This window comes from Accipiter gentilis, chromosome 6 (assembly GCF_929443795.1).
Source record: "Accipiter gentilis chromosome 6, bAccGen1.1, whole genome shotgun sequence".
Classification (NCBI taxonomy): Eukaryota; Metazoa; Chordata; class Aves; order Accipitriformes; family Accipitridae; genus Astur; species Astur gentilis.
Genome location: NC_064885.1, coordinates 8,784,198 through 8,802,969, shown reverse-complemented (window position 1 = coordinate 8,802,969; position 18,772 = coordinate 8,784,198). Strand labels below are relative to the sequence as shown.

Here is an 18,772-nt window from a genome sequence, read left to right as displayed (position 1 = left end):
CAATACCATACAAATTAAATCTATTTAATATTCCTTGCACTGTTTTACAAGTTGTGCATGGATTCACAAACTACCTTTAGTTTGTCTTCAGCATAGTACCATTACAGATGCCGTACTGTCACACATGACTTCATTCATTTTAATAGAGAATGGGAACCTTCTTCCCGCAGGTTAGTTTTCATTTCTCTTTCTGCTTTCTCCATTGCTAAGGAAGAGGCTGTCTGTTTGACAACAAGGTCTTTCTTTCATAGGAGTTTATCTGCTCCTCCTGTTTATTCTGCACCTGGAGTCAAGATACATGATTTGTGGTATTGTGTAATCCTATTCACAGCAGCCCACTGGGACAACTTGAACAGTATTGTGGAGCTCCAGGTGGGAAGGACACAGAGCAGGGAGGATCTTTGAAAACTGGAGAATCCTCTCCTGCAAATACCCTGCAAAACAGAGAAATGTGAGGATGGCACCATGGCATCAATTCTGTAGGTTTGGCTCCTAAGATTTTCATCAGCAGTGCCTATAGTAATAGTGAAAGATGTGTTTTGAGAAAACATTTGATAACCCTTTAAATGCCTAGTGTTGTCTAGAGTTTCTCTTTGTAGTATGGCTTTACCTTGAACTATCCTGGGAATCGCTCTTCTCCCCCTACCCATCCGTTTAGCTCCTTATCTCTTCCATGCAAAACTGTAGGGCTTGGTTACGTTAAGATAACAGTGGAGATTATGAGGAGCCTGAACAAAAAAAATCTCTCTAGTGAAGTGGCTATGGCTCCTTGATTACTTCCATTCTATTTTGTCTTTGGGCTGTTTATTTTTGCTTTCTTGGGTTAGGTGTTTTATGGATATTAGCATAAATTTTCATCTTGGAGACTGAGTATTTTGGTACCAAATAGTGCTAAACTTCCACTCATATCAAAAGAATTTTGCTCTGCTAATGACCAATGAAATCTGGCTCAGTTGCTTTTTGTGATGTCTGCAGGTTACTTTGCAGTTTGCTTTGTCTTTCTCAGTGTTTATTGCCCTAGGTGTCATCTGCAAACTTGTTCATGGTTGAGTTTATACCAATGATACACCCAAAAAAGGAAGAGGCTTTTTAAAACTTGACGTGCAGTAATCCAGCTAACCAGATGTGTGGAGAGAAGTTCAACCCTTAAAATGAGACACTCGAAACGTTCAAGGTCAGAGGAATAAAACCTATTGTTTAAATTGTGCATTCTTCACTGCTTTAGCAGAAACAGCTCTGTGGACCTCTAGTGGTCTAAGGATCAGACTTTTAACCACTGCTTTTATGCCTTAACAGATTTCAGAACTTGTTATAAATTCATAAACCTGGTCACTATATGTAGAATTGCTTTACTGAAGAATTGCTGGATTCTGCTTTGGCATTTAAATGTCAAAAGCTGAGCAACGTTTGAAAAGCCAACTAAAAAAGTGCTACCCAGCAAAATGGGAAAAATAGTCCACCCAGTCAAAATAAAATGCAGACATAAAGGAACAATCTAAGGTCAGGTTTCACCCCAAATTTAGGGCCTGTGTTCTCAAAAAAACATCACGCAACATTTCTCTCAGACTTGGATTTCACTGAACATTTTTTTCTCTGAAAAATGTTCTACCAAGAGAAATGTTTTTTTCCTCAACCAAGACGTGTGTGTGTAATACAAAACATGGTATCCTTTACATCCCAAGTGCTCACACATTTTGCTAGTACATTAAGAACCAGTTCAGTGAAACAGGCTGGGAGCTGTCAACTAGAACAAGCCACTTTTAGAGGGAAGCAAAATCTGAAACCATACAGTGTAGGAAATGTGGAGAGGAACACTTTCTCACATTCTCCATTTTAAAAATGAGTTGATCTAAATTATTGTTTGAAGCATTAATTTTTGTCATCGAAGTGATGTTATCTCTGTTACGAGACAGTCTGTGAGTCCAGCTGGTTTGTGTGCAGGATGGGGAAGGAGTTCGGAGGCTGTGTACCATGCAGATTGCACCTGGCCTCCTGTTCTCTGCTTTAATACAACATGATGCTATGAAGACGCTAGGGAAAAGGGGAGCCAATCCTAGTTTATGGACTACTGTCCCAAGCAGTTCGTAAAACAACTTTTTTTTTTTTTTTTTTTAAATGGGAAGTTAGTTTTCACAAAAGAGCACTGTACGACCACTTAGTTGTATGTATTGTTTCCTGCATTTGGTTGTCTGCTTTTCTAAAACCAGATTTTATTGCAGCAGTAACTACAGAATGCCCATATCATCAGAAATTAGATACCTGAAAGGATGATTTTTTTTTTTTTATTTATTTTTTTAAAATGTGATTAGTCTGTGATGATCCCCACAACAAACTAGAAGGAGAAAAATTCAGGTCATCCTGTGCTTACCCAGCTGCAGCAGATAGAGAAAATGTAGCAGAAACACACACTGGCTGTACCATTCCTAATGTGCGCTCATGGCAAAGGAGAGGACTGTGAAATTGGCCTGAGACCATCCTTTCATTTGGGAATGTGTTCATAGTAGTTATTGTAGTTTTTCATAGACCTGATCATGAATTTTCCAGCAGTTCTTCAAACTGAAGCTGCTGTTGGAAGTAAAGGCGTAAGTTGTTCAGTGTCAAGTCATGCTTCAGAGGATTTGGAAGCAGCACTTGTATTCAGGTTGCTAGTGTTACTTCCTACAGGTACCAGTTGCTCCACAGAAAATCTTATTTAAATGGAAATAGGATAGGAAGGGTGAAGGCACTGAACTTAGCATCAGGATCTCTTGCAAATTTTTTAACACTGTCAAAGTGTTTGTAGGTTTTTTTTCCTTTGAATTTCAAGTTTTCTGATGGATTGGATAGATTATTTTTTTAAATTACTTGGAATTGATGGGAGGTGTTTGAAACAAAGATGGAGGACCGGCCTCCCTGATGTCCATGGGCATGGCTGTGTTTGGAGTTGTTACCTTTCAGTGGTTTTTGGGATCAGCTGGGGGGATGAGGGGAATGAGGCAAAGCAGTACTGCCCAGGAATTATTTCAGCACTTTGTTCTAGATCACTGCTTGCACAGAGCCTCAGACTCCAGGTTTCTCTAATGTTTCTATGTCATTCTGGCTAGGGCTGCTGTCTTGCTCTTGAATTTTGCCTTGCGAATAGAAGAGTTCACCCTCACCTTTAGAGACAGTGGCTTGATTCTTTTCATCCTGAAGTGCCCGTGTTTCCTGGGTAGCCATGACCACTGCTTTTGGATATGGAGTTTGGATCTTGGCCCATTTCTAGCTGACTAATTCACTGTTTGTAATGTGAGGTCACAATTAGTAGGCGAGAGATTGGTGTTGGCACAAAGAAGATGAGAGGGAAGGCAGCTGAATGATAAGATGCCACTCTGCAATGTCTAAAATGGAAGATAGAGATCTGGTGTGCAAGCTGTAGTCCTTTCCAATAGGAAAGTGGGCCTTTGTCTTATGGGACAATGTTACGGCACAAAGCCATCCTATATGCTTTGAGCAGGGAGCTTAACAAATGAGCTCATTTCTACTGAAACTCCAGCACTCTGAGCATATTACTAGTATGGATTAATGTAATTTATTTTTGTCACTAACTGATTCATAGGGTGTTCTCTTGCAATTTGCAAAACCACCTCGTGAATCATTTAAGCAGAAATTACAAAATTAAATGCCTCTTTCCTCTTCTGACGCTAGCCCTTGGAGCCAGGCGATCTGGGGGAGGTGTGAAGGAAGGGTGTGTGACTGTGCTATAAGAGTCATGTCAGCAGTTTCTCCTCTGTGTGCTTATTTCAGATTAGAGCTTGGGGGGCATTAGGATGTCAAAGAACCCACTTGCTCTGCTCTAGTACAGCACGTTGCAGAGAGGGTTGACACTCCCCAGCTTTGCATGGGTTGTAGTGGATGCAGCCCTACATCCATTTTGTGTGGCCGTTTGTTTTGTGTTTAGGATCCATTGCTACTCATTGGGTTACAGTGCTCCCCTGTCAAACTGAAAACAGCTTGCAGCCACATTTCCCAAACAGGCACTAGCTTTGAACTGTCGGGTTTGGATATCAGGCTTTAGCAGATAATGCTAAGCACAGCCACCTCCTTTTACAGACAGTGGAAACAGGCTGTGGGTACCTCAGCCAGCCTATGGACAGATAAGTGTTATCTATTCCTCGTGTGTGTCTGTCTTCAAAATTCCCTGTTGATTGCCATCATACTGTTGTCTTAAGATCAGGTAGCTGCTCTTCCATGAGCTATTCTTCTTTCACCTCTGGAGCCAGTATTTCAGGAATTGTTGGCTCTCGTTCTGCCTTCATCCCCTTCCATCCTGCCTCCTTTTGTGGTCCAGTGGCTGATTCTGTCTGTGCCCCAAAGTGCTTCAGTCAGTAGATATTTTTTCCTTTGTTACCACCCTGAAATTTTGGCATGGTGTTTTGGGGCTGGGTTAGGTGATGTGCTGAGTATCCCCAACTACTAGTGGACAAACACATGCGATCGCCTCAACCCTGTTCTTGTTTTGAAAGAGCTAATGAGTTGAATATTTTATTGAATTAACTGAGACTTAAAAGGATGGGTGCCTTCTTGCAGGTGGACCAATGAACAATGCTAACTCATAAGAGAGCCAGAAGACTTCTACGTTATGATGTCAAAAATACAGTGTCTGAGAGTACTTGATTCACCAGCCAGAAACAGTGAATCTGTTTTACCTTTGGTGTACCTTTTGCAAAGGGGCTTAGAAGGGTGAAGACATCAGCAGTTGTTTAATTAGAGTATTCCTCAATCTGCAGGGTTTTCCCTTTTTTTAAATTACTATACTGTAGCTTTAAAAACCCAGAATATTATAAACATATTGCAAGCATATGCTCTCCATGCAGAAAACCACAAAACAATAAACCTAATGTTGAAAACCACATTAAAACAAGGAAAAATCACTTTGCTAATGTTTTGTTTCATACAATTTTTTAAGACTTGGAATGAAGTTGAGTCCATTTTCTTGGCTGCTAATCAAAGAGCTGGCATGCTTCACATAAGAAAAATGTAAACTTTGGAGGGCCAAGGTTTTTACTTTCAATGCCCCTTTCAGACAGTGGGTTTTATGGGTTAACAAATGTTAGCCAATACTTCTCTGATGGGGACAATCAGTACATGGGTATCTAAGAGTAGCTGACTTCCCTTTGGGGGACCTGGAATCACTTAGATCTTGTTAGCTCAGTGATTAGAGTTGTTGAGTTTTCAGTGTGTCACCATTTTTGTAACCTGTTAAGGAAATAAACAATATTTACAAAGGGAAATAAATGAATGTGGATTCCTCAGTTAATTGCATTCATGTCTTCCTAAATCAAGATGCTTTATTTGGATTTGCTGGAGGGCTACAATTCTTGTCAAAGGCTGATTGATTTGGACTTTTCTGTGCCTTCATCTGGATCTGATTCCCTCTTGGAAAGTCGACTAACAACAGAAACATCTGATAAAAGGGCTTTTCACTTGGAGCCCTTTCCAACTGTAATTGCAAATTATCAGCCTGAATTAAGATAGGGAAAAAATATTAGTAAAAAGGTGCTTGGCTCAATAAGCTCCATACATTGTAATTTTATCTAAGAATCTTCTGACTGCTTTCACATTACATCCTCTGATTATTCAGAAGCATGCCTGTTGGTCTCAAACTCAATTATATGATCTCCTTTGTCCATGTGATCATCTCTGCTTTTAGCGTTTATAAAAACCTTTTGAAGGTTTATAAAACCAAGAGGCCAGGGTGCAATGCTGATCACACGTGCTGTGCACTGGTCTTTCTTCGCTGACTGGATTATCTGCACTGGGAAGAACTCACTTAAGTGCACCAAGGGACTAGGAAAGACCACAGGTGAGGTGGCTGCACAGTTGATGGAAGACAAGGATATCACAAATGCCATATTGGAACAAACCAGTGGTCCATTTGGCATTTCTCAGTGCTTGATGGAGAATCACCCAGGTACCCAGACATGTGAGAATGAGGTGGGTATTCAGTGTTGTACGCAGTCAGTGATCAAGAAGCTACTTGCTTCTTACTTGGGAATAGAATAAGGAAACAGAAGCAAGTCAGAAAGACTCATGCTACTGAAGGGTGCTCTGATGCCATGGGGATGTGGGCAATGTGAGAGTAGTAGAGGCTGGTTTAGCTCTTCAGTTTCTTGTGTTACGAGTTTTCGGGGGGGCCAGGCACCTGCTTCTAGCTGCACTGCTGGATTTCTATATAAAGGACCCTTCCTTGAAGGTGTCAAGACATTTGCATCATGTAGGATGTGATCCAGAGGCTGTGAGAACCTTGAACTGAGCAGTCAGTAGATGTCAGTAGAAACTGAGCCATTTCTCACCCTGCGGGACTGGGCTCTTCCTGTGAATTCACCAGAGCTGGTAGTGTATTTGCCAACACCGAGTGTGTTTCGCTTATTTTCTTAACTACTTGGTGATTCTTCTCCTGGTCAATATTCTTTCTTGTGTGCGTACTTCTAAGCAAACCATATAAGCATAGATTCTTCAGTTTCCTTGGCTTTATTTCCTGGGCTAGCTCTGCAGCTGACCTCTGACTCTTTTGTTGGCTGGCTTTCCTCCATAGGGTCTGCTGCAGCAGCACCTGAAGTAAAAGCTGTTCAGTGTTCAGGGCTATAGCTTTTGTTCTTGCGTATTGCCCTCCTCTCAGAACCCCTATTTGCTCCTATGAGCCTGAATGTAGATAGCTTTAATAAGGTGAATATGTGTGATCTTTATAAACACATACTATTCCTCTGCAGCCATGTTGGTTTGGTGGAGTTCTGCTTTCCTGTTTTGACTCCTAAACCTGCCTGGGTTTCGGTTTTAGTCATTCTAAGCTGTTCCTTAAGTATTTCCCACTTTTTCTGCAGTTAATTTCCAAGATATGCTATGGAGTCCTTATCGATATTCTCCAGGGAACTTTGAATCTAGCTGCTCTAAAGGGGAAAAAATCCGTACACTCCTTTCTCAAGTGCATACCGTCTCCTCAAGAACTCCTCAGATCTACTGATAAGATCAGAATGCTTCTAAACATCTGATGTATGTAATTATGCCTAGCATGATTTTGAAGATTAGGAACACCACAGTATTTGCTCATGTTGGCTGCTCGGCAAGTCACACTAGGGAGTTCCTTTTCTCCTGACACATATTCACCCCTGCCTTGCTGTGCCATTAGTGTCATCTCAACCAGCGTCTGAGTCATTGGAATTTTGGAACGGTCAGACTCCTGGCTTCCACCTCTGTGGTTTTGTGTTTTGGGGTTTTTTTTGCGTTTTTGTGTTATTTTGGGGGTTTTTGGTGGTTTTTTTTTGTTGTTTTGATTTTTTTTTTTTAAGATGTGTAGCAAGATCCCTAATCCATAGCCCAAACTTAGTATCCTGAATCTCTGCCCAAAAAATTGTCAGATGAAAAGTCTTTAAGACATTTCCTCTCTGGGTTCTGTTCTCCCATCTGTCTCTACAGCAATAGACATTTGCTCTCCCTCCTTCTCCAGGGAGTCTCTGCTGTGGTAAGGTGGAACTGAGGAGGGGATGGCATGTTGTTACCACCCTTTTAGAGGATGGAGCCAGGCACCTGGCATGCTGGTGCTTCTCATCTGTTATCTCACACTGCAAGCGTTAATTTTTCATTAAAAATTCCAGAAGATGTTCAGTTGCTTTGATTGAAAACACTGTCAAACAGTGAATGAAGTGTAACCAATGCAGAAGAATCTACTTGCCTCTTCAGGGAACTGTGAGCAGGTGCTTGGGTGGGAGGACAGACTGAACTGTGTCACTGAGCACAGCCCAGGGAAGCTGCTGAATCATAAACTGCTGGAGACTGGGAGGGTTTCCATTGCAAGTATCACTATGTGCTTGTCCTCGTCTTATACCCTTGCACAGGCAGTGGCTATTGGCTGCTATTGAAATTGGGATCCTATAGGAAAGCTGCGACATGGGTCTGACCATGGATTTATAGTGGTATTTGATATGTTAAATTCTTTGTGTGGAAGAGAGAAGTGATTCTGTTATTTACTGTGACTGGCATCTCATTTAGCAGGTGGCAATCTGAGCTATTGCTTATTCCCTCCAATCCAATTCCCTCCAATTGCAGTCAATCTAAGCAGCCTTAGCACAGTTCCTGGGGTTTATGTGAACCCCTCCTTCTTTCTTCACGAAGTAAACCAAACTAAAGGGGTTGCTGGCACTCCGTTATCCCTTCCTGAATACACTATTTTAACAGCTTTTCAGGCAGGACTGCCAGATGTCTTTGTGTGTGATACTCTGACGATTGCCTCCTTTTTCTGTATTTCAGATCTTTCTCTTCACTATGAACCGGTTCCTTTACTTAACCTGTTATAACAAGATTGTCATATTCTGATGCAGAAGGGTAATTTGTATAACCTTAGGTAACCCAAGGTCCTAAATTTTGGGCCTTACCTGTGTTGCTCATATACTTTTGTTCAAAATAGTGCTGGCTTAGGTGTTGCATGATGGAAGATAGCAACTGTTTGTTGGAGGAGCCACTGAGTGGCAGCTGCCTGATGAAAACGTCACAGTTCTTGAGGTGTCCTGGTTGTGATTTGAGGTAGACCCAGATCAAGTTTACCGAGCCAACTCAAGTACCTTGAATTACGAGGATATTCAAAACTTAATCCAGAAGATGTAGTTGAGGTCTCTCAAAGTGTACCTTGTGCACCAGATATAGTGTGGTGGATTTTTTCCCATGCAATAAATTTTCCCTACTATCATAGTTTTGGATTAGATCTGTGGTGGGTTTTGTTTGGTTTTTTGTTGGGGTTTTTTTTGAGTACCTTTCTTTCCAAACTGTCCTTGACCTGCATCCAAATGTACATCCCACAGTCCAGATGTCTGAAACAAATACAGTCTATGTGCAAATTGGGCAGGAGGACTGTGTTCTGCCAGTTCCCCCTTCTGCTTGCCCAAGGACAAGGAAATCCCGTGTGCAAGTCTGGACAGTATATCGCTACTTTTTCTTATTCCACATTGACTCAGCAGGCTTCAGAGGAAGCCTAGATTTTTCATGTGGCATGGGAGGAAAAACAGTTACCTTCCCATCACAGTTCTTTGTAGAAAGGATCTAAATTACCATCACAGCTGTGTATAATGTCCACAGGAGAACAGGATACATCCTGCCACTGTGCCAGCTCCCCTGCTGGCTGCCCTCAATTCCTGTGCAGATGAATAATAGGAAGCAAGTAAGTAAGTGACAGCCTGTTGCATGCCATCACAGATGCTGGAAGCAGCTGTAAGTGCAATATACCATGTAACTGTATTGCATGGAAGAACAGCCATCACTTACTCCCTTTTGTATAGTCTGCTTGGGTCACTGATGTGCAGTACCTTTTTCATCTGAGACTTGGCAGTCTGTGGTTTCCTGGTTCATTTAGCTCTTTTTTCAGAGATAGAGACAGACTTGTGTGTTTGGGTTTTTTTCCTCTCTAAGGGGGTGTGGAGGAGAAGTAATTTGCAATCCATAATTTGGTTCTCAGTTGAGAGCAGCAAAACTTTCCAGGAAAGGATGAGTCCCCCTTTGGCACGAAAGTCAGTGGATTTCATTGTTTCTGGTTTGTTGCCTGACTTCTCGGAGATTGCCGAGCATGTGCAGCTCTTACCAAATTCACTGGTATGCAGAGAAAATCACACCTTCCTTGTCTTCCTTAAGCTTCCACCTTCCTTAAGCTCATCTTACTGGATCACTAGAGGGATTAAACTTTAAGTGGCAGTTCTATGTCATCCTTAAAGTGATTGCACCTCACACTTGCATTTCCTTTTGATTAATATCAGACAATGATTTAATCAACGCTTTTATTAACAAGCACATTTCATTCCTGGCTGGAAGTTGTAAATCAGAAATCTTTATGAAAGGATGTAAATAGAAACCTACAGAATTAATTTGTGAGCCAAGAGGTTCTAGTTTGTCACAACTGTTACTCTACCATGAGAATGTGTTTTTACAATTAGAAAGAAATGCTTACTCCAAATGGTATATTACATTAAATAGAAAAAATACTCTGTCAGATTGGAACTCAACCTGGGGTTATGGTGGAAGTAACTACACAAACCAATGAAGGAGAAACTAAAAAAGGAATTTTATGTGTAAATCAATTCAATGAAAGAGTTACCCCAAATATACTGCATGTGTAAGTGAATATAAGACAAATACAAGGTAAACCAAATAAAAGCAAAACAAAACCATAATGAAGGTGGTAAGGAATAATATTAAATTGCCAAATATACTGAGAATTTGGGGGAAAAAAAAGCTGCTAAAAAGCACTTTTTAAGGGGTGCTTACAACTTCTGACATGGTGAGTCTGGTAGTGCTTCCCATAATTTCATTTTTTTGTATTGGTTTTAATTATGTGCTCTTTTGGTGTTTTGACCAAATACGTGAAAGAAAGAAAATTATAAGCTTGAAAGGAAATCAATTAAATTTTTATTAGAGTTTGACAGAGAGAGTTTGATAGAAACAGTAGCTAGTAAATAATATGTTTAAGAAATGGTCAAAACCAGATACTAGTACAAGCCTCTTAAAAAAAAATAAAAAAAAAAAAAAAGAGAGAGAGAGCGAGCTTATAGCAGCTCAAACCTGAGGTGGAAGGGCTCAGAGTCCAGAGAAGTCTCCCCAAGGCTCACTGGAGATGGGAGTGATGTGGCTGCATCCATGGTGCTGCTGGGTGAGCCAGTGCAGAGATGTGCTGAACCACATGGACTAAACCAAAGTGATCAAAAGAAGGAACTGTAAGAAGTAAACGAAGTCGTCGTCTTGTCAGTGACCTGATTCAGTTAAATGCTTGATAGCTGGAAGTATTGGAAAACTAACTGATGAACCATGCAGATAAAGTAATTGTACATTTTTAAGGAACTGGTTAAACAGTTGTATGAATCCCAGTGTAAAGCAAGCAGATGAAATCTTTTGCAAGATCCCAGCTCAAACTGCAGAGTATCATTTATGTTCCCAGTGTGGTAAAAATGTAAATATTTATGTGGAATGAGCTAAAACCTTGGGGAAAATTTGGGATCCCCCAAAATTTTGTGGTCCACAGTGCAGTAGGCTCCTCAGCTGAGGGGAAATTGCCATATAATTGTAGCTTTGAGTGATTAGACCTCTGAATGGTTTGTAATCATTAACTTAAATGTGCTTTCAATAAACCTGTGTATCTGCCTGGTCTGCAAACTTCTCGGGGTCCTTTGGCTTGGTTTGTTGGTTTGCAACAGTGGGTGCAAGCACGTGTGCGTTTCTGGGGTGTGCTGAGAACTGCTGCTTAAAAAGCACAGCAGCGTAGGCGAGGGGCACTTACGTACAAGTGCTGTCCAATCTTTCAACATTAGTATGCATGTTTTAAACATTTTTTTTGGACGTAAGTGAGCAAAATTAAATGTAGCATTCAATTTGAGATGAGCCGCTGATTTATATAAAACACACACAGATTGCCTGAAGTGGTTGTGGAGCCTCCAGTGTTGGAAATCTTTAAGAACCACTTAGGCAAACATGTCAGGAATGATAAGAGCAGACCTAATCCTGCTTTGGGATGAGAGGCTGGGCAGATGGCCTCCTAAGGTCCTGGCCCCACGGCTGGAGGTCAGGGAGGTATTTCAGAATGAAATAGAAAACAAAAATGAGACCTCTGCAGATCAGCTCTGGCCAAGAAACACGCCCATTATTAGCAAGTACAAAAGAAGAATTTGAGCCACTTGCACTTCATGAGCCTTAAAAAAAAAAAAGTCCTGAAATAGCATCCAGTTGTTTAAGTGACTCAGATTTTTGCTTTGACAGTGTGCTTGGTAAGCTACATTGTTTTGAATGATTTGCTGCTCAGTTCTGTGACATTTATTGCTTTTTGGATGAAAAGGAGAAAACTCCCCTAGGTCTGTTTAGAATTTGTTCATCTGTAATTTCCACGTATGTTTCCTTATTTAGCGGTTGGAGTTGGAAGTGTGTGTTGGCATTCCTTCCCTTCAAATTTATTGAGTTACACTCAGAAGAACCTCTATTCCTCTCTGTTGGGCAATGTGTACAAAAGGGCTTATTCAGCAGTTGCTAAATAGGTGATAGGTATGTGTGGTTTCTTTCCCTTTAGTTCTCTGTCTTGTTCCCAGCCTTGCTTACAATTGCATTTTGGAGTAGGCTCACTGCATGTTGGGAATGGAGAACTTCCTTTGAGGAGTTGCCCCAGAGCAACTGTGCCTGGTGCCAAGGTGCAGCCTGCCCATGGCATTTGAGCCACATGTGGCATAGATGCTGTGGAAGTGGCTGGTGGAGCTGCGGGACTGGCAGTGGGTTGTGCCGGGGAGGGAGCTGCTGGCGAGCCCAAGTTCCCAGCTGCGGGGAACAGAGCCAGCAGGGGCTGGGGAAGAAGTTGATGTCACTGGGTTGACCTGGGACCCACCCACACACAAGCCCAGCCCCACCGTGGACATGTGGGAGATGACTGTCATTTCCCACTTGTGCACTGCTCCTGGAGCACCACCTCCCTTTTGCTCTCAGAGGTATTGTGGCTGGTGACTTGCTGCATTCAGCCGTGGGAAAGATTTGGGATGAGGCTTGTAGGGTTCAGGAAGGTCAGTGTCTTCTGGTATAGTGATCCCAGTCCTGTTGCTGTTTTTCCTTAATATTTTGTTGTCTAGACAATCCTCTTTTCTCTAACACATTCATCTCAATATCAAGGGCTTGTATGTATGTGTCTTGTGGCATCTGCACTGGAGGTGGGACAAGCAGCACACCTGGGCTGATTCCTGGGGGTGTTGGGAGTGACACCTCCTTTGGAGCAAGGTTTACTGCAGGTATTTTTGGTCTGTTTTGGTTTATTGCTCTGGCTATTGATGGACTGCAATCACTGTCACACTGCGAAAGTAAAACTATGTGTGGTTTCTCAAATATGGAGTTTGAGTCTTTTTTTTTTTTTTTTTTTTTTTTTTAGTATGGATGGGGTTTTTTGTAGTTAAAGATTCTTGAAGAGTTCAGAAGTCAGATCAATGTTAACACAGGAGGGATGTTGATTAGATCTTAGTTCAGCTACTAGCATTCACTCTAAGGGCTTTGTCCCATTGATAAGAAGTGAGAGCAGTGGAAACTGCACAAATCCCTATAACAAGACTTGCTCTTGCAGAGAGAGAAACTTAGGCAAGTAATTCAACAGTAAGGTACAGTCACTTCAGCTTAACAATGTGGGCGTATGTGCCCACCTTCCAGCTGGCTTGCTGATTGAGGAAACATCAAAGACCACAGAAGCAGTAAGTTCCAGATAGAGCCCATGGGCTCCAAAAACCTCTACTAGAATCATGAGCAGAGGTATAAAAGTGCCAACTTTCAAGTAATTCTTTCCAAAATGCTGCCAGAAATGATTTAATAATGTTCCACTCCTAGCAATTTTTTCTCGTTGCTGTTCATTTCTGGAGAAAGTCGTAGCTGTGTTTTCTGGACTATACGTACATTGATTGAGATCAAGCTTGAATTTCATTTCTTTCCTTGTGTGTTATTCCAGTCCATTGTGAATCCTCATTCCCCACCCTCTGCAGGCTAGTGAAAATTTCCATTCTGACCACAGTGGTGTTAGCAACTTGGGTGTTAGTAACTCGTTTAAGCTCTTGTGATTTCCTCTGACCACTGTCTGGCACAGCAAAAAGCTGCAGCGGAAGGCTGTGGCCCTTTTTCCATGCAATTTGTCAGTGTGTTTTTTCTCCTAGGTGAGGCCACTGTATAGGTCAGCTGGGAGAATCTACTATTGCTGGAGGTTGCATGAAATTTTAAGCTACTTTATGCCTATGTATTTGTATTACTTGTTTATAGGTAGATCACTTCTGATTCTGTGGAGGTTATTTGAACGAATCCACTGTATAGCTTAACCTTTTTGCTTAAACTGCTAGCTGGTGACCCAGAAGAGACAGTCTCAGTCTTTGCTGCGCGCCTCTTAAATGACCCTCTGCGACATTCTCTGGTCTGTGACGATGAAGGTGGGTAAGATCCCCCACCTCACATGGTTGTGAAACTTGTTTAGATATGCAGTTCCTAGTTTTGTGTCTGACTTTATTTAACCATTGCACATGGCAAGGTTAGAGCCAGCTGTTCAGTGAGTGGCAGATGCTTATTATAAATTAACAGAAAAATACATAAGGAAATATGCTTGATGTATGGGAGTACAGCTTCTCTGCAGTAGTTTGAAGACACTATAATTCAGTTATCCTCAACACCCTACTTAGATCATGGTAGCCTACCTGCAAACTTTTGAAATGGAAGCTTAAATTAGGATTTAGTCCATTGGCCTAAATGTGTGTGTGGCTGGGGACAATCTCATTGCATACACGCAGGCTTAGGTTTCTCCCTTTTAATATAGCTGATAAAACAAGAATAATAGTGTTTTTAGCTTACAGGAATTCAAACCCTAAAAACACGAAAAAAATTCTTGGAGTTCCCTACGTGAAGTGCACAGGACATTGTAGGAGTGGAGATCCAGGAAGGATCCTTGTCTGCGGGTTCACAGCAGGGATCCTTGTTTTCAGCGAGTGTTGCCTTTATGAAAGGATCAAGGAGCTAAAAAATCTCAGCAGTCTCAAGTGTGCTGAACCATAGAAAATATGGACATTTGTTCTGAGTGAGCACTAACATTGTGTATGCTGGGCAGGAATTGCCAACTTTGTGCTCACATTTCTGACTGACGCTTTGGGGTCCTCAAATCGAAAACTGAACCAAACAACTAGCAGATGAAACACTTGTGGACAAACACTGACCTTGTGGAAGTGTGCAGGCTGTCTGCCCCAGCCTTTCAGCCTCTGTGCAGGAGGGACTCACGGCCCCTCTCTTCAGGAGCATCAGCAGGATTCGTGAGAGCTGAGACTTGTCTAGAAAGGCTCCCTTCCTAATCAGAACGGGAGGAAAGTTTTCCCCAAGGGTCTGTTCAGAACAGGAGCTGATAAAGATCCAGAAGGTGATTTCACTTGTCTGTCCATTGATCACAGGCAACCTAGGGAGACCAGACCAAACATAGACATGTAGGCTGTGTCCCAAGGTTATGTGATACAAAAACTCTTGCTTAGGAGGAGGTGGTTTTTTTTAAACTCCTCTTGATTATGTGGTCAGTGTGTTTAATTCCTTTCTCTGCTGCATTATGAAGTGGGATAAAATCTCAGTCTCTCTCGCTTTCAAGGGTATTTCCTGCATCTCCCTTCCTCCCAAATGCCCGATTTCTTCTTGCCTTATGGTTTGAATATGTTGGAATAAGGCTGGGGCGGTGTGTGAAACCACTAATATGCAGCAGCATTTAGGAGGATCAGGGATCCGTGGTCCAGAATGCGAGTATATGCTTTAAAAATGTTCCACTGAGTAGGAAAGGAGAGAGGATTAAAGCTTCACTTCCTTTTATTTTTATGAGCCTAAGTTATTTGTCAGTTGGAAACATGATAAATTAGACAAACGTTATTCTTTCCCTCCTCCAGGTTGGATGTTCTGCTTTGCATTTTACAGTGCAATGAATAACTAAGCTTCATTATCACCAAGCTGTCAGCACTGAAAAGCTATTGCAAAGCTCTTTGCCTGGTTAATTGAATTGAGTGTGCTGCGCGCCTAATTCATCGTTCTGTGCATTTGTCATTCACTGTGTGAATGGCAACAAAAGATGACTTTGCTTGGAACATTGCTGTTGCCTAGTGTTCACAGTTCTCTTTTCAAAGCTTTACCAGCATTGGGTATCTGAGTTGTACAGTCTTGATAATGGTATCATGAAATAAGTACACCAGGGACCATTTCATCATCTCAATTACATGATTGAAAGATGTGGGGAGATGCAAAGCCACTGAGGTTAAGAATGCCATGATGTATAAATAGCCTTGGATAAATGTAAGCATCAAATTGAATGCAGATGGGTTTGTGGACTTTGCAAGCGGCTTGCTTAAGAATGTCTACACCATACACCCAATCATGCATCTATCATGGTAAAACTTCAGTGTTTGTCAGCAGGTCTGAATTATAATAAAAATACCTAATTCATACATAATATTTTGCATGAATCACTGCAGTGCTTTACTGCAAAGGATGGCATTGTTATTCCTGTCTTACATCTAGAAAAACTGTGGCACAGAAAGCCCTGGTTGTAAAGCAGGTCAGATGGGAGCGGGGGAGAAAACCTGCTTTTGAGACAGCTCTGATCCCATGCCTGGGCAAAGATGAAGGAGTTCAGTTTTCCAAGGAGCGTCATGGCATGGAGCTTTCCTTATGGAGCTTCTCCCTACAGTAGCTGGTAGTAGAAAGTAAGCCTTCGGACAGAGGCAGTGAGATCTGCTCAGGGGCTTTCCTCCTCTTGGGAATTGGTGCAGGGTCCTTCCCCGCTGCCTCCCCCTTTGAAGTCAGGTGTGGAAGCCCTCCCTGGCATTCCTGCATGCTTGGAGACTACCTGGAGCTGGGGCTTTATGCTCTCTGCATTGGCCATTACCAGGTTCACTGAGTTATGGGTCTGCAAGTGAAGGTGGGGGGTATAAAGACACAGCAATGCAGAGGCCTCCGTTTGGTGCAAGCAGTGTTCCCAGCCTTGTGACAGGGTAGTGTTCTGTCGGTTGCACCAGGGGGAAACGGGCTGGGGTGGAGACCTACTTTTCGGTGTGAGTCTGGATCCCTGACTCGTGCCGTGCTGAGGTTTTGTTTCTCACCTCAACATTTAAATCTGAGATTTCATCTTTATTTTTGCAGTGACTTAGTCTTCCCAGTGCTTTTGGCAAAATGGTTAACTTTGATGTTGGTCTTAGCCAGACGCTCTCACGAGATGAAATGCTGCCCATCCCAAACTTCCTCTGCGGTTCCATTTAGCAAAGGAATTTTTGAGTAGGGTCTTTGAGTTGCCACTTTCAAGTGGTGAGTGTAACCCTGAATTTATAAAGCCTCTAAGTCACCATCAGTCACACGTTCTTTTAGTACGTGACTGCCTTTTCCCAGACTGGAGAAACAAAACAGGGGAGGATGGAGTCAGCCTTTGAAATCTCTATAAACAGGCCATGGCCACCTCCAACTTAGATTTGGGGTGAGAGTCACAGCTGTAGAGGGATAGGTTTGGATTAGACTTTACCAAGAGATGCTCTTCGAGACTAAAGCCTGCAAAGATGTATTCCTTCTGCAGTCTGGTTTTCAAAGACATTGGGGCAACACAGCAAGAGGAAGGTCTTTCCACAAGGCTCTAATCCATCTGACTAGCAGCAAAATTGCTCTTGCTGGGGTTTTAATTTGGCTTGTGAAGAAAGGGATGTGCTACAGCAGCTGGCGTTGAATATAGAAGCATATGGAATTTAGAGTTGCAGCTCTAAGGATTTAGGGTAATAGCTTTGATGCTTTTCTCAAATGTGTTAGTTTTAAGTGTCAATAGCAAGAAATGGTTGGAGCAAAAGGAACTTGTTGATATATAGGCAGTATAGACTGCATAGATAGGAAACATTATATAAAAGGAGGGGGGGGAAACCCTGGTGAAAAAGGAAATTATAGGAAACCAGTACAGTAGCACTTGGTGAGCAATTCTTCAATAATTTAGGGAAGTTTATACCTGTTCTAACTCAGCATTAAAATAAAAATAATGGGGTAAGTTCTGAGTTGTAACATTCCCGTGTGGTTAGTAGCAAAGTTTATTCCAACAAGGTAATGGTATTTTTTTTAAAGATATCTTTGGTCTCCTAAAGTCAAACTCGTGGCTAGTTTAAAGTTTTATTGCTGTCTGAGGTACCAATTTTCATTTTCAGTATATTTCCATACTGTGTAATTTTTATGGCTACACTAGAATTACTGATGTTTGTGCATACTTACCAAGTTATTTAAATATCCTGGTGACTCTTAGCCCAAAACACACACACACATGCTCTCCTGGGAAGCGCCTGCTACTCGTGCACAGTTGACTCGTGGTATATATTGCAGAATGGATTTGAAGTACAAGCTGAGAACAGAGGCCCTATGCTGAGTGACTAAGATAAATTACAAAAGTTATGTTATTTCTTAGCCTACATACAGGAAACACTGAAGTCAGTGAACCTTAGGAAAGATCAACAAATGCAAGATGCTCTTTCTAATTTTCTTTGTGCATAGTTTTCAGTGTTTTGCTTCCTTCTTTCTTCTGGTTTTGGGTTTTTTTTGCTTTGTGTCCTCACTCCGTGTCATAGCCCCAGGCCACCACCAAGCTACCCTGGTGAAAGGCAGTGGGAGAAGATAAAAGCTTGGGACACTTCTTTTCCTTCATCTTTATCTTGCTGTGCTCCGTCAGGATGCAGAAGAGTTCCCTTTAAACCCAGGGAACAGCCACCTATGATGAGAGGAATAAAGGAAGCATTCAGCTCAGGCATGGACATCATAGTGGAAGGCCTAATGAAAAGCTTCTGGTTTTTGAAATGAGCTTGCAGGTGTGGGAAGTGGGTGCCCTGTCAGAGCCTGGTGTGTTGCAAGCCCCGCTCCACAGCCCAGCTCTCAAACTGAGAATCAGAAGGAGGCTGTAGAGACAAGGATGGGGACAGTTCCTTCTACAGAGAGAGGCCTCCTGTGAGGATTGCTGACCTCCAGGTCTGGTAGAAACCTTGTAAGAAGGGTTCCAGTCCACTCTGATTTCTGTGGTGATGAAAGACCCTACATGTCACGTTTTCAGAGTTCTGCTGCCTGCTTTCCTTTGCCTGTGAACGGGTGAAGGATTCCTCCTGGAGGGGTGCCTTTGGAGAAAGGCCCCTTTTAAATGGCGGTTTTGTTGTTTTTGATTTTTTTTTTTTTTTTTTCCTGTCAAGGTCCACATCTTGAAATGCTTGAATATGTTGTGTTTTAAAGTTTCTTTTAAAATAAATGACCACTA

At 42.0% G+C, this 18,772-nt stretch overlaps 2 protein-coding genes across 2 annotated transcripts in view; one reads left to right on the top strand and one right to left on the bottom strand.

Moving 5' to 3' along the window:
- Window positions 1–18,772, bottom strand: part of RABEP1 (rabaptin, RAB GTPase binding effector protein 1) — an 847,425-nt gene that overhangs the window by 169,833 nt on the left and 658,820 nt on the right. The gene's annotated exons all lie outside the window — the stretch shown is intronic.
- The window catches only part of COL26A1 (collagen type XXVI alpha 1 chain), a 176,405-nt gene that overhangs the window by 75,836 nt on the left and 81,797 nt on the right, over window positions 1–18,772 (top strand). The gene's annotated exons all lie outside the window — the stretch shown is intronic.